This window comes from Pinus tabuliformis, chromosome 5_1 (genome assembly GCF_031772625.1).
Source record: "Pinus tabuliformis cultivar Carrire ecotype Pingquan chromosome 5_1, CPIR1, whole genome shotgun sequence".
NCBI lineage: Eukaryota > Viridiplantae > Streptophyta > Pinopsida > Pinales > Pinaceae > Pinus > Pinus tabuliformis.
The window spans coordinates 928,067,022-928,074,000 of record NC_142305.1 but is presented as its reverse complement, the minus strand read 5'-3'; positions in this window follow the sequence as shown (position 1 = coordinate 928,074,000).

The window sequence follows — 6,979 nt, the reverse complement described above, 5'->3', positions numbered from 1 at the left end:
CAAGCCTTGATCCACAGTGAATAATATGAGATTTAGTCTTTGAGGAGGAAAGGAAAGTTGCCTACAATGGAACATGTTAAAGCTCCAAAGTTAGCCCAAGTTTAAAAGGAAAAATAAATCTTAACTCATGAGATATTGGAAAGGAATCAAGAAGTAGCAGTTCTTAAGGAAATTAATGTAGCTTTGCAAAAAAAAAATAGAAAAACATGTTTTCACAATTATAGTGCAGCTAGATTTAGAAGACCCAACTAAAAATCTTACTAGAGTCATGGCAGAGTTGAAGATCTCAAAATATGAATTGAAAAAACTACAAAATAATCTGGAAGATGAAAAGGAGAAATTGAAGCATAAGGAGAGATAGTTGAACATGGACAGAGAGAATGTGGCTCAACATTACAATAAGTATAAACCAACATGTGATGAAATCAAACAATTGAAATAAACGCTAAAAGGGAATATGTCTTTGATTCACGTGATAGAGCTCATATAGAATGATATTATTCAACAAATCAAAGTATTCTATGATCATATGGTGGTCATGGCTGAAGAAAAAGAAATAATTAGGGCCTCTGAAACCTTTATTTACACCAATAAAGCTCAATCATAGGAAAGTGCACAGCTGGTTAAAAAGATAATTTACTATCTAAATGCCAAATCTTCTCAGGAATTAAGGGAATTAGATATTGTAGATAGAAAAATTATGGTATCAGAGATAACCAAGATGGTGCAGAAGAACATGTATAGGATGCCTGCAGAAAACAGGTTGGTAGAAGTCAGGGAGTCAGTGGCAGCTTTTAATTCCAGCTTCGACTAGAGAGTTAGAGTTGGGTTACCTTCATGTTGGGATCATCAAGGAAACCTCCTCTCATGGGATAAATATGAAACATCACTGGTGGAGGAAAAGAGTAAGATCAATTCTTCTCATGAAAAACAACAATTTTAGAAGTAGTTACAATTGTAAACTACTTGTAGAGAGATTTCCATCTACTATGGTTAGTCAAGACTTTGTTCACTGACAAACCCACATACACCAAGGTAACCAACTTACGAATGGCCTATAGTAGGATGTTACAATGCCTAGTTCTTAACTTGACCTTGTGGAAGAAATGGAAGATTATAATTTCACCAGTAAAGGTTTGAATTGTTGAACTTGGAGTTTCATCAAGTGAACCTAAAGTTGCACAAGAGTCTCAAGTTCTCGAATAATTATGTTTCAACATTCTAAAATATCTGGAAAATTTCTCATTTTGTAATTTTAAAAGAGTAAGAAGTAGTTTAGTCTTTTAATTTTTTATGAAGACTAAATAGTTAGAAGCTAGTTATTGTTATAGACATTTTTGTGCCTTACAGCATGGAGCATGAAATGTCAATAATCTAAGGGATCCAAAGTCCCTAAACATGTTGTTCTTACCCTTAGAGGAACAAGGTCAGCAAACCACAGCACTGCAAATCAGTTCTCCACTGAAAAACACTCAAAAACAGGTCAATTTTGGATCAAAGCAGCTGCTCCAAAGGCTACCTGCGCTGCATAGCAAGTGCAACAAAGGCTACCTGCGCTACATCGCAAGTGCAACAAAGGCTACCTGCGCTGGGCGTACTTTGACATGTGGAGGAATCTTTCTCTCAATGTGCCAGTGCCCAGGAAGCTTCCAAAAAGACACTTGATCATAAGATTCGCCTAATGATGAGTTAAGAGCTTCTAAAACTCCAAGTGGAAGGTAGAAACTCCGAGTGAAGAACTGAAGAACAACTGGAGTTGAAGAGGACAACAAGTCACACATCAAGCTGACTTATCTTCACTCCAAAACTCTATATAAGGATCTCATCCCATGGGATCTAGAGGCCGGAATTTAGTGCAAAGAATTGCTATTGGTTTACAGTTGTGAGCATTGGGTGATTGCTTGAGGGAGGTGAAGAAGAGATTTCTCTCCGTCGGGAAGGTGATGCTGGATTGGACCTCTCATGGTTGTATCACCGCCTGAACCTTACTTCCATATATTAATAAAGCTTTTGAGGTTCTTCTATTCGCATGTGTTTCAATGGTGTATTGTCTTACTTGCGTCTTTGATTTATGCTAATCCTTGAATCGATTATGAATGCATGCTTCTTGTAGTTTCCTTTCTTTGTCTTGTTTGCAGGATCTCGTGTAGCTGGGCCCGTGAAAAGACTTGGAGCTGGGAGCAAGCGGCAATCAAAGGAGATTGGATCGACCATTTGCGCAAGACATCAGTAAGTGGATCTCTTCCTTTTATCTCTTGCATGTCATAAAGAAGAAACTTTAGATAGCTTTGCTTTCAGCTGTTGCTAAGGAACTGTCACCCTTAGAGTGGGTTAGGGTCATCCTCTAGTGTATACTTGACTGACAGCCTCTGATTTGGCCAAAAACCGCTGATTTTTGAGCAAACTGTGACCCGGAATCTGAGAGAGACGAGAGTTGTCTCATCAGTGCAGCTGCAACAAAGGCTACCTGCACTGCATCGCAGGTCCCGAAGGGGCTACCTGCGCTGCATCACAGATTGACAGTGCAGCACCTGCGCTGATCCAGTTTTGCCTTGTGCAACTGGGATTCCCCACTGTCTGTTGCCCAGTTTTCAGTATTGTTTTTTGCAGCCTGTTGTCAACCTGTATACCCAGCTGAAACCACTTCTCTTTGCCTTCATCCCGCCTCAGTTGTATGAAGAAACCGTGATTGTTCTTATTGTATTTCTTGCTGTCATTCACAGTTTCCCATAGCGAAAGTGAACTAGTCTTGCTATGACCTCTTGGATCTAGACCTGTGAGAAAGTGTCGTTCTGATTCTAAGAGCTAGTTTATTGCTGTTCATAGCTGCTTGAACATTTGATTTCGTTATATGGTTCGAATTTCAGTATTTCTTGTGTTGAAAAGAGTGAATCTCAAGGTGTTCTTTTGATTATTGGACAAAACTTGTTTGCTTACGCTTGAAATCGAATTCGAAATTATACAACAGCTTTCTTTTTGTAATACACCAACATTAAGGAAGAAGAAAAGAAATACTTGCATTGTGCATGTGCATTTTGACAGTTTGCATGTCGATTTAGGAAAAGTGCATCAATGTGTGCTCTATGATCTGTTTGAAAAGATGATGTCTTTCTTTTCCTTCAGTAGTTAAGGTTTTCATAAGTTGAAAGAATTGAAAAAGCTTGCTTATCATTCTTAGACTGCATTTAGGGGTTGTATCATACATCACGTGGTGATCCATAAAGGCAAACTGCTAAGCAAGATCAACCTAAAAAGAACTGAATTTATCTAACAACGCTTTGAAACATAACGAAACACAGTAGAGGTCTAGGTAGAGACGTGAACCGGCGTCGTTAAACGTAGTGACTATCGATCTCTACGAAGGTGGGTGATTCCTCCTGAGGGACGATAGCACTAATACGGACTTGTGCCCCCGCGTACCGTCGCGTATATTGGGGGACCCCTATAGGAACAAAGCCTTTATCCATAGGAAGCCGTGTCGGCCACCCTACTGATCGCGATGCAGTGAACACAGCATTCACGAAGATCGACCACTCGTACCGTAAAACGTATTCTGTGGTTTCGCGAAAGGTTTGGCACACCCTCTGCCTAGAACTCCAGAGTAGTTTCTTTTGGCCTTTTTCAAACTCTATAACTGAAAAAGTCCATCCGAGCATTTGTCACTTCGGGCTCGTTAATACATCGAAGGAGACTAGAGTCATCTTTAGCTTTTTCTCGACTCTTAAAAAGTGAAAAAGCAAGTTGTGTCTAAAAGCGTCGTCATATAAAATTCATTTTTAAACGGAACATAATCACCTCCTATTCCTGCGTTGATCTTCGAAGTTAGTCTTTTGGCATCGTAAGTTCTTGTAGAATCGCTAAGAAATCTTTTGGATAGACTAGATATGTCTGAACAACCGTCGACATCTAGGACTGTGTCGTCTGACACAACAGCAGCAGAACCTCCTGCTGCTACTCCAACGATGTTCGCTGGTATACCATCTGTCCCGGCAAATTGTCAACAACAAGCCGGAGTCCCATCAGGGACAACGATGTGGTTAGTTCCTATTTCTTCATCCGGATTATCATCTGGTATTTCTAATGTTGAAACTCAACAAATTGATCCAATGTGTCTTCAAAGGCCAATTTACCCTTTAAGTACTGGATTTCCACCATATGGAGGGCAGTATGCTCTTTCATTGTTCCCTCCCGGAGAACAACCATATGGGAGTTTACAACAAGGTTCAGGTCAAACTGGAATCACATCTAGCGGTTGGGTACCAATACTGCCTCAACAATCAGGAGTTGCATATTCAATGCAACCAGTACACCCTGTGTCGAATATTCCCACCACACCTGCTACGGCGAATGCGTCGCAAGTACAAGCGCTACCTGTTGTAATACAACAACCTCTTGTCTCGGCGGCTCAATCACAATCTCAGGGTAGTGCCTCCTTATCTGGAGCGACTCAGGCTCGAACAAGTACTGTGACTCCTCATCTTGGTCAATCATCCAGTATTGGTCAACAGCAAATGGTCCAACAACTAGAGCTGGTTCAATCTCAACAACCGCCATTCCAGCAATCATATCAAGGACCTGAGCAACAAGTCTTTGTAAGTAATGGGCAACCATGCTATAATGGTTATGCCCATCAACTTTGTCAAAGTTGTCAGCACTATGCTGGTCTGCAAAGACCCATTGCTCAGGCGATACCATCTTATCCTGGATATGCTTCGCCTAACCTGAACCAACAGTTGCCCTTTGTAGCAACTCTAGAATTGCCAGATCTAAACCGGCTGACGAATGATCCAATTGCTTATACCCCTTGGTGGCCAGCGATTCCGCATAAACTTCCATCGGACATTCCTAAATTCAATGGAAATCTAGGTGAAGACCCGTCGAATCACGTCATGACTTTTCATCTGTGGTGTTCATCGAACACTCTAAACGATGATTCGATAAGACTTCACCTCTTCCAGAGGACATTGACAGGTCCAGCGGCTAAATGGTACATTGAATTGCCAAGAGCCTCTTTCGACAATTTCAGCTCCTTAGCCACGACTTTCTTAACCCATTTTCAATTACCGATAAGGTATGAAACGGGAACAGAACTCCTTACCAACTTCAAACAAACAACGGCCACTCACATATCTGATCATATACATGAGTGGCGACGTCGTCGTAGGATGGTGAAAACTTACGTTCCCGATCAGCTGTTAGCTGAATGGTTTATAAAGTCGTTACTTCCGGCTATAACGGAAGATGTGGCCAAGGGGGGAGTCGTAACAGAGGAGCAGGTCATTGCTCGTGCTCAATATCTGGACTTAGTATATACTCAGTCTGGCACGCTCTACGACAAAATACCTGACGCCCCTAGACCTAAATTTTCAATTCCTCCCCCTCCAGCCAGCAATGGCGTGACTGGCAAACGCAAAATTTCTAGTCAAAATGCAAATGAGGAACTTCTTGCCTCAGAAGTAAATGCCATGTCGACCGACAAGGGAAAACAACTGAAGCAACCAGGGGGCAAGAAGAAAAAGAAAAGGAAAGGGAAACCCCCGACAGGGTGTCATATATGCGATGAGGATCATTGGACGAAAGATTGTCCTCATATAGCTGAAGTTAAGAAACTCTTCAAGAGTTCAAAAACCCCAGCAGTATTGACTGATCCGTTTCCTAGTCCAAGACAAAATCTGGTTGCTAATCAAAATGCTTCCCGATCCCAAGTGCTTATGTTGTCCACCTCAAAGCAGCAAAATAATGCTTTGACAAGGAATAAAGATCACAGGAATCCAAAGCAATTGAACAACAAGGCAAATAAACAACCTAGTAGTTCAACAACAACTTTGACCAAAGTTGTGCCACCCATCGTTCCTAAACCAATGATAAAGTCGCCAAAGGGAGTAGTACACAAATCGACATTTAATCCTCGTGAAAAAATAACACAGGATTACAATATAATAGAGGACCTGACCCAATCGTCGTCCGCTATGTCGACACTTGAGGTAGCGCAAAATTGCACCTCCCAAGAGCAAGCTTTATTATTAGCCATAGGTGGGATTGGCCCAATGGATTCCAATCTTGTGGCCTTTGATCATAAAGGATCTGACCCTCAGATACCAGCTCAACTAGCTTTCCTTATTCAAGTGAAATCCCTCAACAAAACTGTTCATCGAACAATTATTGATGAGGGGGCATCTACATGTCTTATGTCGATGAGTTGCTGGAAAAATTTAGGCTCACCACCCTTGTCAAAATCGTCAACGACATTAAAAGCAATTGATGGACGATCATACACTCCATACGGGATTTTAAGTAACTTGCAAGTTGAACTGGGGGGCAAAACAGTAGAAGTTGATGTGGAAGTAATCGACGGAAACCTCGATTACAACATCCTACTGGGAAGGCCTTGGATATATGCCATGGCTGCAGTTGTGTCGACCTACTTCAGGAGGATCGTATTTCCTTTTCAAGGAAAAATTACAATCGTCGACCAACAAACATTTTTCCCCAACAGTTCTCAAGTTACGGGAAGCAGCACAATGATCCATGAAAGTAATCAATCCCTCCAAAATATTGGAGTAGGTCTCCTAAAAGACCCTGCCTTAATGGGTACTTTTGCCCTACCGCTGGCAGGTAATCTGGCGGAAGTAGCCACAGTGGAAACCTACAATATGAAATCTTCTATATCCAACGGATTCGGAAGATTCCTAAATATTTTGTCAGCATGGATCATCGCCCTAATGGAAATACTGTAAATACAGTGGGCTCTGAGGATAGTTCTTTTACTATGTCAACCTCATTAAAAAATGAAACAAATCCCCTTTTCAAAATTCAAAGGTAAACCTTCATTCCAACCACCAAGTTGAATGCAATGAAGCTTGGGGGGCACCCTCCTTTGACATGCGTTATTATGATGCTGGGGGCATGCAAAAGAACGAGCAGTTTTGGCATAGTTCATGCTCGTTAAAAAATAAACGCAAAACCGAGCAGTTTTAAC